A 19526-nucleotide genomic window follows, 5' to 3' on the forward strand; every position below is an offset into this window, starting at 1 on the left:
TGTAGGGCGCATGATGGGGCTTGGAGACAGGATGTGGCCAGGAGATAGGTGTGTAAATGCAAGCAGTGATCCAAATTCTTTGCTGGCATAATTCCACCGATATCAGTAGTTATGCCAGCAGACAAGTTGGTCCAGTACACGTAGTGGCTGTGGTTAGGATTTTCAGTTATTATTTCTGTCAACCAATTATAGAGAAATTTGTGAATGTGCTTAAAAATTGATCTTAGAAGAAATTGACAGCAGAGGTAACCAGGAGCCAGAGAGGTCTGGGAAAAAAACACACTTTCATAATGCATGTTAGGCACAGTGTTTTAGTCACCCCACCAGCCTACAGTACCATCTCTTCAATTCATTTCCCTTTATTGGACTATGAGTTACAAAATGTTAAGCTTAGCACTTCTGCCTGACAAACCTCATTGGCATCCTACAGGATTTAACCCTTAGACATAATTCCAACCCCCAAGGATTTTACAGTCTACCTTAGAATAATAGAATATCAAGGTTGGAAAAGACCTCAGGAGGTCATCTAGTCCAAGCCCCTGCTCAAAGCAGGACAAACCCTAACTAAATCATCCCAGCCAGGGCTTTGTCAAACCAGGCCTTAAAAACTCTAGGAATGGAAATTCCTCCACCTCCCTAGGTAACCCATTCCAGTGCTTCACCATCCTCCTAGTGAAATAGTTTTTCCTAATATCCAACCTAGACCTCCCCCATTGTTCCTTGTTCTGTCATCTGCTACCACTGAGAACAGCCTAGCTCCATCTTCTTTGGAACCCCACTTCAGGTAGTTGAAGGCTGCTATCAAATCTCCCCTCATTCTTCTCTTGTGCAGACTAAACAAGCCCAATTCCCTCAGCCTCTCCTCATAAGTCATGTGCCCTAGCCCCCTGATCATTTTTGTTGCCCTCTGCTGGACTCTCTCCAATTTGTCCACACATTTTCGGGGGGCGGCACAAAACTGGATGCAATACTCTAGATGTGGCCTCACCAGTGCTGAATAGAGGAGAATAATCACTTCCCTCGATCTGCTGGCAATGCTCTTACTAATGCAGCCCAATATGCCGTTACACCCCTGCATGCTCGAGCAATATTTTTATATGCCTCCCTAGTCATCTTGTTTGCAAAGTTCATTGTAAATATATGGAGCTATGTAAATTATAATTATTTGCAGTATTAATAATAGAAAGAGATTCTCCTTCAGTCTTAAGTCTTCAAACATGTTAAAGGCTGTAATAAAGAGAATAGTGATCAATTGTTCTCCATGTTCACCGTAGGTAGGACAAGAAGTAATCAGCTTAATCTAAGACAAGTGAGATTTAGGTTAGATTTTAGGAAAAACTTTCTAACTATAAGGATAGTTAAGTATTGCAATAGATTCTCAAGAGATTGTGGAATACCCATCACAGGTGTGTTTTAAGAACAGATGAGACGAACACCTGTCAGGGATGGTCTAGGTATACTTTGTCCTGTCTCCGTGCAGGGAGCTGGACTACATGACCTCTTGAGCTCCCTTCCAGCCCCACAGTTCTAAACTAGGAGAGTGAAAGCAACATTTGGTGAGATGAACCAGGCTGAAGAAACTGATGACACATTTGGACTTTAAAATCTAGTTTGGATTGTTTTCTTAACCTGCTACATTAATTTTATGAGTTTGGTTATGATGATTTGCGAAACATAAGCATTTCAAATGCCAAAAACCAGAAAGAAATGACTAATAGCTTTGTTAATATAGCAGAGGTTTTCTCCTTGCGCTTCACTCTTTCAAGCATGAGTTATTCTATAGTATGTTAAATGAATATGCAATTGGGCCTTAGATTCTCATCACTAGTGAAAAGGGGAGCAAACAGCCCTGAACTGGAACAAAGCCCAAATGATCCTTCCTACCAAGAGAGGTATTAAAGGGAACTGTACTGATCTAATGAATAGACTTCTTTCCCTCCAACTTTGAAACTGTTAAATTAAAATATAGTTGAGTAGCCTGTACAACTCCATTACTCACAATGCAAGAGTGAAATTGAATAGTAGGTTCTTCAATTTTCCTAGCATGGATTTTTTCACTTATGGCAAATTAGTATTTTTGTAAGAAGGGAAAATATTAAAATTCACTAACTTTCTTTTACAAATGACTTATCCTTTTTAAAATATTTCATTTTACTAGGCCACCACTGAAATACACGGTACATTGGAATCATCCCAGATGTGTAAAATATGCATACAGCAACTATACAGTAATGTAATTAAAGATGCTTCCTAATCTTGATGGATAAATTATTGGAAACCTTTGCCTGCTAGAACAAATGCATTAGTGCTTTTTTGTGTGTGTCCACTATATTGCACCAGAGGGCCTCGTTCTTCAATAATAGCACATAGAGTAGGATGAAATGGTGGGGAGGGAAATTACAATCAGAATGAAATGGCTGGTAGAAGTCTTTTTAGTTTTAATAATAGGGGTTTTAGCTTGGATAGGGAATAGTAGTAGAAAAGCATTTGAACAGTTTAAGGTGCATTTTTTAGTTGATGGAAAGGAAATGATCTGAATAATTCCCATGAAGTGTAGGATGTGGAAATGTGTTTCTTTAGAGTTCCTTAAATATCAGAATTTCCCTCTCTAAGGAAATCCCAATATCTAAACTTTTTTATTTTTTTGTGCTGAAAAAAGTCAAAATATCTAAATTATTTGTGAGACACTCTGGCTGAGTGTCACTTCAATCTCACTGGACATTCTATAACAGATTTTAAAGTATCTATTGTTGAACAAAAAAACTTCAGAATCAGACTTCAAAGAGAGACAGCAGAACTAAAATTCATTTGCAAATTTAACACCATTAATTTGGGCTGGAATAGGGACTGGGAGAGGCTGGCTCATTACAAAAGCAGCTTTGCCTCTCCTGGAATTGACACCTCCTCATCTATTATTGGGAGTGGACTACATCCACCCTGACCGAATTGGCCATGTCAACACTAGTTCTCCACTTGTGAGGTAACACCCTTCTCTTCATGTGTCATTATATAATGCCTTCATCTGTAATTTTCACTCCATGCATCTGAAGAAGTGAGGTTTTTTATCCACGTAAGATTATGCCCAAATAAATCTGTTAGTCTTTAAGATGCCACTGGACTCCTTGTTGTTTTTATGGGTGAGTGAGACACTGACAGTCTTGGTCAACGTGTGTGTGACCCATAACAACTTAACAGGAGGTATTGAAATGACTTTCTACAAGGAATGGCCCTGTTTATCAAAGCCATGTTAAATTGACTAGAAACCGTTGGCCTTTATTGTTAGAAAATCAAGAGTATTTGTATTTGCTGTGTTCACCAGTATTTTTTTAGAAGTTTAACAATGTGGTATAGTTAGGGACAGAATTTTGGCATCTGAAAGCTATCTTTAATGATTCATTACTGTATTCTATTGATTCAGAAATCAAAACAGGGTATTATCATTTAGATTAAACTTGTGGTGTAATATTATTATTGGCCTCATTTCTCTTTGAAATTTGTAACTCAACATAGTAAACTACCTGTGAACAATTTGAATGATTAATTGCCTTATGCTAATGAATACAACTATTTACTGGTATATACATAGGAAACAGAATAGCTTCAGAGCAACAATATGCATTACCTATTCTTAATCCAAGAAAGGCCTTGCGGGGAAAGGCTGGCTTAATTATAAGAGAAGCTTCAGACTTGATCCTTTTTATCTTAGATCCACTTAAACTTTGACCGGGAAAGTCTAAACCCACAAAACTGAGGTCTCCAGGTCTACTCTGGATTAACCCTGGAATTCTCATGGAAGAATTTGAACAAACTCTGCACATGGACTGCCTATTGGACTATGACCTACTGAACTGATTCTAGAAAGACATTTACAAATCAGCAACCTCACATCTCTGCTATGAAACTGACCTAAGAACTTTACTCATATCTGTATGTATATTGAGCTTTTAACCATTACAACACTTTCTTTTTTCTTTTTATTAATAAATTTTAGATTTAGTTAATAAGGATTTGGCTGTAAGTGTGAATTTGGGTGAGGTGTGAAATATTCATTGACCTGGTGGGCAATGAGTCCAGTCTCTTGGGATTGGTAAAGCTTTATATATGGTGAATAAGGTTTTTAGTAACCTCTGGCTATATTAGATATGGCTGTCTTGGTGGGAGCCAAAGGCTGGATTATTTAAAGGGAACGGAAATATGGCTTCTTAGTAGCCAGTGTGGTAACACAGAATCTGTTTTGTTTACTGGCTCAGTGAATCTAATGAAAGAAATAAACCACCAGTTTTGGGGAATCATCTGCCCTATTCCTTGCAGATTGCCCTGGATAAGCATTCTCAGTGTAGCCCCTCCTGGCACCAGAGTCACAGTGAGGCAATATCTTTAATTGGACCAACTTCTGTGGGTGAGAGAGACAACTTTCAAACTTACATAGAGCTCTTTTTAGGCCTGCGAAAGGTACTTGGTATCACACCTAAATAAAAAGGTGGAACAGATTGTTTAGCATTAATAATTAAAACACATTGTAAGAGACCATTCAAGGTGAAGTGGCCAGTTAACATCTCTGCAGTCATAGGACAAAACCACCCCACACTGGAATGCACATGGGCTATCATTAAACAATTACAACCCACATTTAATGGGGACCACATCCTGAAATAAATATTTCCCAAATGCCCTCTTCTGACCTTCAAACAATCCCCACAAGTTCACAATCAGAAGTAAGCTCCTCACAGACCAGGACACATCAACTCAAAGCTGCATCAGACCCTTCTGGAACAACAGATGCAAAACCTGAAGACATATCTCCACTGCTATGATGAGCAGTGACACCTCCTCCGCAACACATCTTTCAAAATCCATGGGACTTAAGCATGCCTATTACAATATGTGGTGTACCTCATCCAGTGCACTATATACCCCTACAACTACTATGTGGGTGAAAACAGACAATCACTGCTCTCTAGAATGAACACTTTAATTATTCTTTCCTTCAAAATTTGTCCTAAAGCCTTACATACTACTGAAGTCAGACAAACAGGTCTGTAATTGCCTGGATCATTTCCATCCGCCCGCCCCGCTTCTTTAAATATAGGTACAGTGTTAGGTTTCAGAGTGGTAGCCGTGTTAGTCGGTATCAGCATAAACAACTTGTGGCACCTTAGAGACTAACAAATGTATTTGGGCATAAGCTTTTGTGGGCTAGAACCCACTTCATCAGATGCATGGAATGGAAAATACAGGAACAGGTATAAATACATGGTTGCCTTACCAAGTGTGAGATCAGTCTAATGAGATAAATCAATTAACAGCAGGATACCAAGGGAGGAAAATTTTTGAAGAGGTAATGAGAGTGGTCCATTACAGACAGTTGACAAGAAGGAGTGAGTAACACTAAGGAGAAATTAGATGGTGTGGCTCATTCACCTGCACATCTACCAATGTGATATATGCCATCATGTGCCAGCAATGCCCCTCTGCCATGTACATTGGCCAAACCCAACAGTCTCTATGCAAAAGAATAAATGGACACAAATCTGACATCAGGAATCATAACTTTCAAAAACCGGTAGGAGAACCCTTCAATCTCTCTGGCCATTTTGAGGTTTGTTACTGAGTGACAATTCTTCAACTAAAAAACTTCAAAAACAGACTCCAATTTGAAGCTGCAGAACTGGAATTAATTTGCAAACTGGATACCATCAGATTAGGCCTGAATAAAGGGTGGGAGTGGTTGGGTCATTACAAAACCTAAACCTAATTTCCTCACTACTAATTACTCTCTACTGTTACTCACACCACCTTGTCAACTGTCTGTAATGGGCCACTCTCTTGATTAAACTCTTTAAATTCAGATGTGGTAATAGCTAATTCTATACTCATTTTCATCAGCTGTATTGCCTTCATCAGCCTTATTGAAAACAGAGGCAAAGTAGCCAATTAGTTTTGGGCCATACCTAGATTATTTTTTATCCCGTCCCCATCCATATTGCAGAGTGGCCCAACTTTATTCTTTTATATATTTATTAAAAAAAGCATATTTATATAACTTACAAAAATCCACTTATTTTATTTTCCTTGACAAGGGATAATTCAGTTTGACTTTTAGCAATTCTCACTTATTTCCTACAATTTCTGACCTCCAAGATACAGCTTTCTTTGATCAGTCCCTTTTCCCATTCCATATAAGCTTTTTGCTTACTAATAATTAACTTTTTGAAGTGGATGTCACAGGGTAGCTGGTCTCTGGGGCAAGACTGAGCCCAGTGCCCTTGGACTAGAGAAGGTGATCCCAATCCAGCTAATTAAAGAAGGCTGGGCTACACCTGGGCCTATAAAGGCTGCTAGTAGGCAGCTGGGGACAAGGAGGACTGAGACAGACTGAGTCCTGGGGAGCCAAGGCACACTGGAGTGGAGTTAACACTGGTGGGGGGTCTTGGGAGTAAGGGGCTAGTGACTCCAGGAAGCAACCTCTCAGCTGTGGCTCCACAAGGGAAGTAGAGCTGGAGAAGGTGAGAAAGCTGCCAGGAGAATGACTTGAATGGCCATATTGGGTCATACCAAAGGCCCATCTAGCCCAGCTCCCAACAGTGGCCAATGCTAGGTGCCCCAGAGGGAATGAAAAGAACAGGTAATCTCAAGTGATACATCACCTGTTGCCCATTCCCAGCTTCTGGCAAACAGAGGCTAGGGACACCATCCCTGCCCATCCTGACTAATAGCCATTGATGGACCTATTCTCCTTGAATGTATCTAGTTCTTTTTATGTTCTTATATTCTTATGTTCACAGACAATCCACTTACACACTCCAATCTATTTTGCCATCTAGGTAAGCTGGAATAATTGTCACTAACACACACACACAAAAAAAATCACAAATATTGCCAGTTACTCCCAACCCCAAGAGACCAATCATTCACGCAGATCAAGTTTCATCCTAGTTTTCATACAAAAGACAATGCTGGTAGCCAATTCTATGGTTAACTAAAGGGTTATTAACTAAGAAAAGGGGAATTAAAGTTATTGAGAGATTAAAGCAGGTAAAATATATATACACGGGTGAGACACCGTGTTCTCATTCAGTTATTTTGATCTGTTAGAATTCAAACAGTCCAGAAGTACAGGATCTGTCCCTGAATCCATATTTATAGCTGCTTCTCACAGAAAACAAGCTAACAAGGTCACCACTCATGTGGGATCTTTCTTTGATTGGTGGACAGAAAGAGGAGTGCATTTGTAAACATCTAGACAATCAGGTGATAAGAAACAGTGCACATGGATTTGTCAAAAACAAACTGTGTCAAACTAATCTGATAGCTTTCTTTGACAGGGTAACAAGCTGTGTGGATGGGGAGAAATCAGTAGATGTGGTATATCTTGACTTTAGTGAGGCTTTTGGTACTCTTGCATGACCTTCTGATAAACAAACTAGGGAAATACAACCTACATGGAGCTACTATATGGTGGATGCATAACTGGTTGGACAACCATTCCCAGAGAGTAGTTCATGGTCAAGATGGAAATGCACATCGAGTGGGATCCCACAGGGATCAGTTCTAGATCCGGTTCTGTTCACTATCTTCATCAATGATTTAGATAATGGCATAGAGAGTACACTTATAAAGTCTGTGGATGATACCAAGCTGGGAAGAGTTGCTTTGGTGGATAGGAGTAAAATTCAAAATGATCTGGACAAACTAGAGAAATTGTCTGAAGTAAGGAGGATGAAATTCCCCTAAGTACTCCACCTAGGAAGGAACAATCAGTTGTACATATACAAAATGGAAAATGACTGCCTAGGAAGGAATACTGTAGAAAGGGATCAGGAAGGTCATAGAGGATCACAAGCTAAATATGAGTGAACATAGTGTAACACTTGAAAAAAAGAGAATATTATTCTGGGATGTATTTGCCAGGAGTGTTGTAAGGAAGACATGAGAAGTAATTCTTCTGCTCTACTCTGCACTGATTAGACCTCAGCTGGAATATTGTGTCTAGTTCTGGGCGCCACATTTCAGAAAAGATGTGGAGAACTTGGAGAAAGTCCAGAGAAGAGTAACAAAAATAATTAAAGATCTAGAAAACATGACCTACAAGGGAAGATTTAAAAATGGGGTTTGTTTAGTCAGAGAAGAGAAGATTGATGGGGGGGCATGCGGGGTACATACAAGATAAATGTTTGCTATTACATTATAACTGGATATAGATAACTAATGGGATGTTACATCTTGTGACAGAGTGCTAAGCAGAAAGCTGCTTAGCCAACCCTCTGTCACTCCAGCTCCAATTGAGGGAGGTGAATTGGAGCTGGGTAGATCACCTGGCCCTGACTGGGGAGGCTGGAACAGCTGCTGCCTCATCAGGCTGGGGCTGGATAAAAGCCCTGGGGAAGGAAGCCAGAGAAAGAGCTGGGAAGAGGGGGAAGCTGCACCAAGGGAAAGCAGGGAGGAGTAGCTTTTCCTCTCTCTTCTGCTGGTAGACAAGCAGAAAGGGATTGTGTGTATTGTGGTGAAAAGGTGGTGGGAACACTACTTGTAAAATAAAGCACCAGGTGAGCACTGCAGCAAAGGACTCTGAGTGACTTTCTTAGCCCAGTGGGGGCAGGAGCCAGGTGGGCCCAGCAGGGACCCTGCTACACATATGCATTATTTACAGTTTTCGTGAAGTTTAACCACCAAATATATTCTTATACATATAGCAATTGCTTTGATCTACACTAATACTGAAGTGCATTACCATTCAAGAAAGAGATCTTGGCATCATTGTGGATAGTTCTCTGAAAACATCCACTCAGTGTGCAGCAGCAGTCAGAAAAGCAAACAATGTTGGGAATTGTTAAGAAAGGGATAGATAATAAGAGAGAAAATATCATATTGCCTCTATATAAATCCATGATATGCCCACATCTTGAATACTAGCCTCTGTTTGCCAGATGCTGGGAATGGGCAACAGGGAAGGGGATCACTTGACGATTATCTGTTCTATTCAATCCCCTCGGGGGCATTGGCCACTGTCGGAAGACAGGATACTGGGCTAGATGGACTTTGGTCTGACCCAGTATGTCCGTTCTTATTAATTGCCCTAGGGCTTCAGCAAGAGCTTGCACGTGGTCTGCCAGCATTACACATATATTTACTGTCCACCTAAATTAATATTGTGTGCAATGGAACCAACTTCTATCTAGAATATTGGCAAGAGTGATTAAAAAGTCATACCTAAGGTATTGTAGGTGCCGAAATTGTGCTTTCAATCCCTAATAACCTCTCAGAAACAAAACCAGAACCCTTACAGATGTTTTTACGAAGTGATGAGGGCTATTTCATTGCCAAATCTTAACTTTCTAACCCCAGTCACTTCACTGTTAATGCTGCTATAAAAAAAAGTGTAGGTCTCCAAATTGTTACACCATTTTGGCTCTGACCAAAAAAATAAATAAATCCATGAGCAGGCACTGTGACTGGAAATTTTCAGCCCAGTAGATGAAAGTTTAAAAAAGTTATTAGTGACTTAAAGGGTTAAAATGGAAATGGTCACGTCACCTCTATTATAGCTGTTGCTGTCTCCCCAGGTATAGTCATAACTGTAGAAGACATTTCTATCATTACTCCTTGGCTTTATAAATGGTAAACTGTCTTTGCGTGTCTGAATAGTTGATTTATATGGAATTACAACATTGTATTAAATGCTAACTAGGACACTGGGGCTTATTCATTTTTCATTTAGTCAATTTAAGGTACACATTTTAATTTATTCTCTATTTAAATACTGTATACACTGTAGAATGACCATAGAAAAAGATCTCTTATTAAAAATGCTGTTCAGCATCTTTGTGATAAATGATTGCATTATGTATATGCCTATCTTTATTGGAAAATTGGAGTGACTCTAGCCTCGGCCAAGAATTTAACATGCCACCCTTAATGTATAATCAATGATACTATGACATTCAATACTCCTTGTATGAATGGTTCAGCCTAATTTTTATTAAACTTCCTCAAAATGCAAAACAGGGTAATCTCCTGGAGAAAAATATATTATCATATGACTAAAGCTAACCAGTCATATGAATATAGTACTCCATTGGTAGGATATAAATAATCTAAAATTAACAATGAACCTCACTTCAGTGGGCACAAACTTCCACAGTAAAAGTTTTGAATTGTAATAGAACTCAAAAGGCTTTATAAAATTAATGATCATGAAGAAAGGTTTACTGAGCATTAGTAGTCAGTTTTTGCCTCTGGTGAAGCCAGAGGTAGATGCCAGTCAGTCATCTGAAAAGAATTTCTGTGATAAAATCTGTCCCTAAAAAAAGCCACACACATACACAAAATAAGAACCTAAGAGGGCTTTTCAATATCTTCTCCATCAGTTTGATTCTCTTTTGAGCCATGAAAACAGAGTCTTATTCAGATAAGGCCCAATGAAGCCAACTAAAAACAATGGCTAATATTCAGTTGCTGCTGATGCATTAAATTTAATGGGTTATACAATTCAATGGAATAAGACAATGAGCCCAGTCCTGCAAAAATCTTGTGTCCAGTTCCATTGCCTTCAAAGAGATTAGCTATGTGAATACAGATTGAGAAGTGAGTGAAACTTTTTGCAAGATCAGAACCAGTGTTTGCACAACTGCTTCTTTACTCTTCATCTTGTCATTTTCAATGTTTCTAATGACAAATGTGTCCGAAAATTCAGTTTTGAAGTACAGTACACTTCAGTCTATAACTACTCCACAACCATAAAACCATGTTTCTCATTCCTAGGAATGTTGATACCAATTCATAAACACTGAATTTTAAACTCTATCTTGCTTTAACTTTCTGTGTCAATTTCTTTTATAGTAGGATTTAAAAAATGGATGTAAGTGTGTGGTTGTTGTGATTGGTGTAAAAATATTTGATAGGCGTTTTAATTGAAAAACTGCAACTGGTAAATACAATTTGGTCAAAAGGACTTCAAAGAGAAGTAACACTGAAGATCCTTATCAAACCATAAAACCTAGGGGGAAAGTGGACCTCCAGCCCCTACAAGGATGATGGATTAAATAGGTACAAACTATCTCCTTTAGATTAAACTCTATGATCTCTTCATTCGGGCTTAAGTGACAGATTTTAGAGAAGAACCTGGGATCATAAGAGTCCTGAATACACCAGTACACAGAGCACCTCCTTTGAAGCACATCTTGTATTTATGACGTTAATTCTGGGGTATACCTTTCTCTTGAGCCCAGAAGCACCAGTGGATGCCATGCCTGGCTTGAAGTATTGCAGCACATATCCTGGGGCACATTGTTGCTCCAAAGAGAATTCTGAAAAACATATGCCACTTTCAGTAAACATATGAAATATTTTAAATACAATGCACAGTTGGAGTTGGGAGCAATTTTACATACTCCAGTTAGCAAGGAATCCTTACAAATAATTAAATGTTAAAATTCAGGATCATTTTTTAATTAAAGAAGAGCACCTCAACTCCAAAACCTTGCAATCCAGCAGTGGGCAGAATACTTTCAGAGCATAATTTTATAAATTTTGTCACAACTCATCTTTAATTTCTTTTTAATTTCCTTTCCTCTTGATTGTTTCTGCCTAGCTCTTTATAAATTGGATCCAGCTGTTAGCAATATTCACTAACATTCCCTGAAGAACCTCTAAGCTTGACAGGTTGAAATAAATATTGGGCTTTGAACAGCTTTTAGCTTTGATTTTAAATAAAAATAGGAGTATCAAACATCTCACTTTTAAATCTCTTTTGAAAGACTTTGAGTTAAGTGGGTTTTTTAAGTTAGTTGCTCATTTTTGTACACTATGTAGAACTTCAATAACTTGTATTATAAATGCAATACACAATAGGGTGAGTTTTGTTGCTTTTGTGTGAGAGTTCAGGTTGGCAAAATAAACAAACAAACCAAGAAGGCCTAGCTCCTCAAAGGTATTTAGGAGCCTAACACCCAGTGATCATACTTGTAGGGGAGAGACCTCAGTATTAATACAAAAGTAATATTAATGATATAACTTTTTAAATGTTATTAAACTGGCCTGTGCCTTCATTGAAGCTTAGGATATATTCATCATTACTTATGGTAGTTATGGTTCTTATATGCATATATTTGTTTATTTCATTCTATGTAAGGCTATGATGTAGTCATGGAATCCGTGACTTCCTGTAACTTCCATGACTTCAGCTTGCAGCAGTCAAGAGCTGCAGGTTCCCCCACTGCAGGGAGCTGTTGAGTACCGTAGCAGCCTTTGGTTCCTGGCCAATGCAGGGGGAATTTGACATTGTACCACATGGTAAATTCAGTTAAATTAGGGAAGATGGGGAATCAGTACAGGAATTGTAAGATTGATAAGGAACTAGCTAAAGGGGAGAAGGCAACAGGTTGTGCTGAAAGGTAAATGATTGACTGGAGGGAGGTTACTAGTGGAGTTCCGCAAAGATCAGTCTTGGGACCGATCTTAGTCAATAATGACCTTGGCACAGAATGTAGGAATGTGCTAATGAAACAACTGATGATAAAAAGTTGGGAGGCATCATCAATACAGAGGCAGATTGTAATATTATATAGGAAATTCTGGATGACTTTGAAGACGGGATGGACAGAAATGGGATGAAATTCAATAGTATAAAGTGCAAGGTGATGCAGATGGGGTCTAATAATAAGAATTTCTTCTATAAGCTGGGGACTCATCAGTTGGAAGTGACAGGAGGAAACAGACCATGGGGGGCATGTGGGTAGATCACAGGATGTCTGACCCACTTTGGTCTAATTTGTGTTGTTGAGTATTGTGTGCAGGTGCTGGATGGCTTTATAACTGTTAAAAAAAAAAACCAAATTATTAGGGTTGTCAACAATTTGAAAAATTAATTGTGATCGTGTGATTAAAAAAAATTTATCATGATTAATCACGTGATTAATAGTGCTGTTAAACAATAACCAAAAACCATTTATTTAAATATTTTTGGATGTTTTTTACATTTTCAAATATATTGATTTCAATTACAACGCAGAATACAAAGTGAACAGAGCTCACTTTATATTTTGATTGCAAATATTTACACTGTAAAAAACAAAAGAAATAGTATTTTTCAAGTACTGTAGTGCAATCTTTTTCATGAAAGTTGAACTTCATATGTAGAATTATGTACAAAAAATAAGTGCATTCAGAAAGAAAACAATGTAAAACTTTAGAGCCTACAATTCTACTCAGTCCTACTTCTTGTTCAGCCATCTCAGGCCAAACTGGCCCAGCCTGCCAGGGTGCTTACCCTGGCAAGCCATGTGCCAGAGGTTGCTGACCCCTATTTTATAACAAAAGCTTTGCTGTTCACCCAAAATCTCTCAAAGGACAAGCTGCAGATTCAGTCAGTGAGATATTATAGTTTGGTGGTGCTGCCTTGCACCTCTTCTCCAAAGAGAAGCAGAATCCGGCTTAGAGCCAGCATATCTGATGACCCCAGGAGAATCAGCTCAGTGGGAAAAGGATCCTCCAATGATGTAGAGTCTCAGCAGGGCAGATTTCAAAGGGCAGCTTCGCACAATCTTCATGCACCCTCTTTGGCCTAGACCCTTATTGCTCGTAGCAAAAGATCTGGCTCAGTGACTTTAGCAGCAATTTTATAACCTTCACTCCAACTACCTAAGGCTAACTTGTTTGCTGTTTTTGAAATAATTAGGTTGTATTACCTCTAAGGGTCATTTGAGTCAATTTTGGTATTTCTTGGGTTTTGGTTACTAGATAGGAACAAGAAGAAAGAACTGCTGATATGAGAAAAGGACGGTCAGTCAAGGTAAAAAAAAAAGTTTTCATTCAGTTGACACAAACTCCTATGCTTTCAGTACAAAAAAACCAAAAAAAAAACCAAAAAAAAACCCTAAATGGAAAAACCTTCCTACTGAGAATCTGATGATGAACAGCAGACCTCTGAAAGGGTTTATGAAAAAGCCTGATGGGAGAGCAGATAGAAATTTATAGAGTAATAGTGCTGATATGAAATTTCCAGATGGGAAGGATTCTTATTGATTAGTAGCCCAGAAAAAATAGCATTCATATTTTATAGTTTAAACAACAAGAAAAACAAGAAGAACATAAAAATCATCTCCTGCAGCCTCTCCACCCCCAGCTGTAGGCAGGAACACTTTTCCTTTAGAAGCATTGGGGTGAAATAGTCCATGCGAGAAGAACCTTGCTAATCATACTAATAACTGTAGAAACCTTTGGTGGCATATCAGGGGCCAAATTGTTGCCCAGCTTGTACAGTCATGCAGAGGTGAAAAAGGGACACTGGCTACCTGTGTAAACCACATCACACCTAGCAGAAAGGCAGTGGAAGCAAGCTCTGAAGAGCTCCTTTTTATCCCTCTTGGTGGGCAGAAGAAGTGGAAGGGAAATGGGTGGAGCCTTCTTAGCTACTCCAGGAGCAATGCAGTAGTTTTCTGCTCCTTACGCAGGGCAGATTGTTATCTCCAATCTCACATCAAATTTGCAGAATTAGTAGTGAACAAAGACTACAATTATCTGATGTTTGACCCCATACATCATAAACGGCCCTGTGTCTGTGATTTTGTAGGGCATAGTTTAGTTGTAATTATTTATTAAATATTTTGTATTACAGTATAAGTACAATCAGACATTTTGTAAACATACTAGTGTTTTAATATCACCAGGCCTCATTACATCACTCTACCATTAATATTTTGCTCAGAAGTGGGGTAAAACACTAGCTGTTTGGTTGAGAATTAATGTGTTCATGGATTAGTAAAGTGAAAATTAATGTGATTATTAGTGTTAACTATAGTTGAATAGCACTTGGAAGCCCTAATCAGAATTGGACTCCCACGTTGTGATAAGTGATGTACAAACAGAATAAAAGACTCCCAGGTTAACGGTAAATACAAAATGCTATTATTTTATGAGAATATTGAAAGAGTCTGAGGTTTGCTTCAAATCTTTTGTTTCCAGCTGAAAGGTGTAGTTTCAATTATATTTCTTGAATTTGTTTATACTTAGCTAATCTAACAAATAATTACACCACATATAGGAACAATTATACTTGCAACTCCAACACTGCCTGAATTGTGATTGTCAACATGACTAGTGTATTGCATACTGATTTTTCTAGTGAAAGATAGCACAAGCCAGAACTGTTTTCCTACATAACATAACTGGGAATATACTTTGCTATATTACTTTATTTACAGCATAGATGTAAATTTCAACATTTTATCTGGAGCAGGCTGGAGAAAATTGCACTACACTGAAATAATACAGCATTTCACACATGGAGAAAAGAGTGGATATTGACATGTTTCAATTTATTGCACTGTGAAATGTATTGCACACTGTAGGAAAGAACATTTTTCTGTAGATCTTATATTATAATTTGTGTCATATTAGCTTATGCCACATATCTTTAAAAAAGATTGGTTCGTGTCACTAGGACATTGTACATCACTTACTTTATTTGGATTTGTCATCAACGTTTACTTTAAAAAGTCTTAAACATCACCACATCTGTGGGCTTCATATTCATGCATCCAACGAAGTGGGTATTCACCCACAAAAGCTCACACTCCAATATGTCTGTTAGTTTGTAAGGTGCCACAGGACTCTTTGCTGTTTTTACAGATCCAGACTAACACGGCTACCCCTCTGATACGTGTTCCCTACAGTCTTTTTCCCAACTGCATGGTTGTCATATATTTGCTTCAATTCTCATGGTGAGGGCAATCTAAAAAGCAAACAAACAAACCAAAAACCACTTTTTCGTGCTTTAGGAAAACAAACTCACTATGAGACAGAAAAACAAAACAACTCAGTGGCAAGTTTGATCATCACCTTTATTGAAATAGGCATGAGATAAAGGGGGACATTCTGCAGTGTATTGTGCTGCTGTCCTTACTCACAAACTAAGCAGGTTTGGGGTGAATCAGTATTTAGCACAGGGGTGCTCAGAAAGACACGTGCTGCAAGATGTGGTATTGGTGATTCAAGAGATGGCATACTTGTTACTGAGCTACTGTAACAGTGGTTTCAGGTTTTTTTGAGTGGGCATCAAGCACACTCTGTTTATCTACACTCCTGGCCTGATCTTGCTGTCAGGAGGTTTTGGGGATTTTGGGTTTTTTTTTAAGTGTGCAAGGAAAAAATGCTCTAAATACCAGAGACAGGGAAGTATTATTCGTACCCCATTCTCTCACCAAATCCATGTAAATTTGTAATGTGAGCAGCACCTAGTAGGTACAATATGGATGAGGATGTATATTCCATAGAGAATAATGTTTTCCTATATGCTGCAATAGCCCCTTATTTACACTTCCTGCAGGCCCAACAGGCATCAGATTATCTACTACTGTGGCAATTAGCTCAGGTGTGTAAAATGTTCCTATAGCAATTGATGATATCAACAGAATTGAGTAGATGACATTAGCAGTATGGAAAGTGAGTGGATATTGGAGATGCAGTCCCATTGACTTCAGTGATAGTAGAGTTAGGTCAGTGTTCAAAGCTTTTGAAAATGTTACTGTAAAGTCACACGTCTCCCTCTGTCTCCCCCAGCTTCAAGCAGAAAAACAGTCATTATAAATGTCTGCATTGTGTGTATGCAGTAGGTACCATAGTGGACTCATCTCATAAGTTCTTACTGCTGGATCATAGACATGATTTTTTTTTCTTTTTCCAGTAGGCAAATAAGTGAATTTACCTTGCTAATACTAAAGCTATCAGCTTTGTGACATCCTTGAATAACCTTAGGATGTCAGACAGGGTCCTTACGAATCATTAATATTTGGGGGAGAGGGAAGCATTAAGGTTTGATATCTTTTAAATTCCTTACTTAATCGTGTTACAGCTACACGTTATTCCTTTGCAAACTAGTGACAAAATTCATTCTCTGTCATTTTTCCCATAAAGAATAATTTTTTATTGGAAAAAGTTTTCCATTTCCATTTCTGAAAAAAAAAATTGTCACAATAATTTAGATTTTTATTGAATTATTTTTATCCATATTGTGTTCAAAATAATTACAAGTTTGACTGTGATTCTTGGTAAATGCAGATGTTCTATAGCTATTTCAAACACAATCTCAAAAAGAAAGTATATTAATAAAAACATTTAAAATGTCACAAGTATTTGCAAAAATGTGTCCATTTAGAATCCCGTTGAACAGATAGCTTTGCATTTGCCCCTGAAACTGTTTTTTCAGCTGTAGTAAACATAGTTAATGCCACATCATAATATCTTTCAGCTGCAATAGCAAGCCAAAAAATACTGCAGATGGATTATATTGTGATGATAATAAATGTAAAAAAGTAATCAACCCAGGACAGGCAAACAAATCTTTTCTTTAATGGCTAGCAAGGAAAGAGGTTTCAAGTATTGCAGGGTCATAGGATATAATGGATCTCTTAGTATGTATTGTTAGTTTTTCTTAAGAAAAAAATATGGTTCAAGAGCACTTCGTATCAGATAACTAATTCCTTAATGAACAGAAGTGTAAAATAGAGAGAAAAAGCTGAAAATGAGAATGTTTTAAGCTGTGTTTTGCATTAAATTGCACAGTTTCTAATGGTCAAATTTATATTTCGCAGAGTATAACCTTTGAAATTATACCATTACAAGCATGCATCATTATGGCATGCAGGAACAGCAGTTAGCAATGATCACTAGGAAAAGAAATGCAATCCATTTATAAAAAGCCATAGCCCAGAGGAATCAAGAACCATGTAAAATATCCATAACACTCCACCAGCTAAACTCAATTTCTTCCAGAGCTTAATTAGAAATGGTTATTTTTGATAGAAGTCTTGTAGTATAAATTAAGAAATGTAATAAAATTCAGACTGGAATTTCAGACTGAAAAATAGTATGTTTTTTTCAATCCTTAGGGACTGAATTCAATTGGCTTCAAGCATATATAATATTACAGTCAGATTCACCAGTGTAAATATCAACCTGTTTCATTAATGTGCATATTCAACATTATATATAGTATGCAGAGTAGATCACAACAAAGCATTGCTTTTTGTGTTATAAGCGTGAGATAGAAAAAAAACAATCATGGTGACATCTTTCTTTATTTTCCACTGGCAATATTTGTTGTTGGCAAATAATTTCCTTGCAGTGTTTGCAACCCAAATCAATGTACCATTGAGAACCTCATAGTGCAAATGATGAAGAGAAAATTGTCTCGTCACTATGCAAGCTGAGTGAAATGCAAATAACATAGTTTAAATAGTCAAATGTATATTGAATTTATTCATTTCTGAAAATTGGAGATGTTTTTAATAATGTAGGAAATTATTTTATTTTTAATGTTTCATTAATTTTATTTTAATAGAGCAAGGCCCAATGTATTTCAAAATATTCTTGAATTTAATATACATCAATTAATTTCACTGATGTTTGGAAATAAAATGGGTTGCAAACATTTGAGTGCAAGTATGCTTGGAGACATACCTCTCAACCTTCAGCCTTCCCAAGGTGTAATTCAAGCAGCCAAAATTGTAACCAATGGTTGAAATAGGAAAATCTATCTCTGGTTGAGTGCTGCACCACAGGGCCGCCCAGAGGGGGGGGCAAGAGGGGCAATTTGCCCCAGGCCCCGAGCCCCACGGGGGCCCCCACCAGAGTTTTTAGGGGCCCCTGGAATGGGGTCCCTCACTCGCTCCGGGGTGCCCGGCAAACTCTTGTGCGGCCGGGCGCAGGATCTTCTGCCGCTCCCGGTCTTCGCCGGCGGGGGGTCCTTCCGCTCCGGGGTGGACGGACCCCCCGCTGGCGAATTACCGCCGAAGACGGAGCGGGACCCACCGCCGACGTGCAGCCCGGTCTTCGGTGGTAATTCGGCGGCGGGGGGCCCTTCCCTTCCGGGACCCACCGCCGAAGTGCCCCAAAGACCCGCGGCGGGGCCCCCCTCCGCCGAATTACCGCCAAAGACCGGGCTGCGCTTCGGTGGCGGGTCCCGCTTCGGCGGTAATTCGGCGGCGGGGGGGCCCCCACCGCGGGTCTTCGGGGCACTTCGGCGGCGGGTCCCGGAACGGAAGGGCCCCCCGCCGCCGAAGACCCTGGGCCCCCGGAATCCTCTGGGCGGCCCTGCTGCACCATAATCCAATTGGGCTCCAGAGGATGTGTCGGACCCAACAGGTTTATAGCATCAAACTCCCTGCTATCATCTCTGTCATCATCACTACCTTCTCTCTTACCCACTTGAATTTCAGGCTAGTTATGCCTTACCGCTGCTGTGACTCCCCAGTGTGACTTGCCTTCTTCCTCCTGGCTCCTAATTGAAGGAACTGTGTGGTAGCCAGCACTTTTTGAGTTTTTTTCAGAAGCACAGGCTGAGTGATGAAAGGTGGTTTGATAGATGGGAAGCAGGATAAGGCAGGATTCATTCCTTTCAGGAGTTCCAAATACATCTCACATGCCATCAACCAACACCTTTTACTTCCTCCCTAGCACAACCACCCACAGAGGCCCCAATTAAGCATGTGTTTAAGACCCACCAACTTCAGTAATAACTAATTATCTGA

The 19526-nt window shown here is 39.0% G+C and overlaps 1 long non-coding RNA gene across 2 annotated transcripts in view; it reads right to left on the minus strand.

The window, feature by feature from the left end:
* Nucleotides 1-19526, minus strand: part of LOC123370610 — a 68314-nt gene that overhangs the window by 4580 nt on the left and 44208 nt on the right. For both annotated transcript variants that reach the window (XR_006579479.1, XR_006579478.1), the window contains exon 3: nt 11212-11306. This is a non-coding gene — a long non-coding RNA (uncharacterized LOC123370610). The remainder of the gene's footprint in view (nt 1-11211; nt 11307-19526) is intronic.

This window comes from Mauremys mutica, chromosome 5 (genome assembly GCF_020497125.1).
Source record: "Mauremys mutica isolate MM-2020 ecotype Southern chromosome 5, ASM2049712v1, whole genome shotgun sequence".
Lineage (NCBI taxonomy): Eukaryota > Metazoa > Chordata > Testudines > Geoemydidae > Mauremys > Mauremys mutica.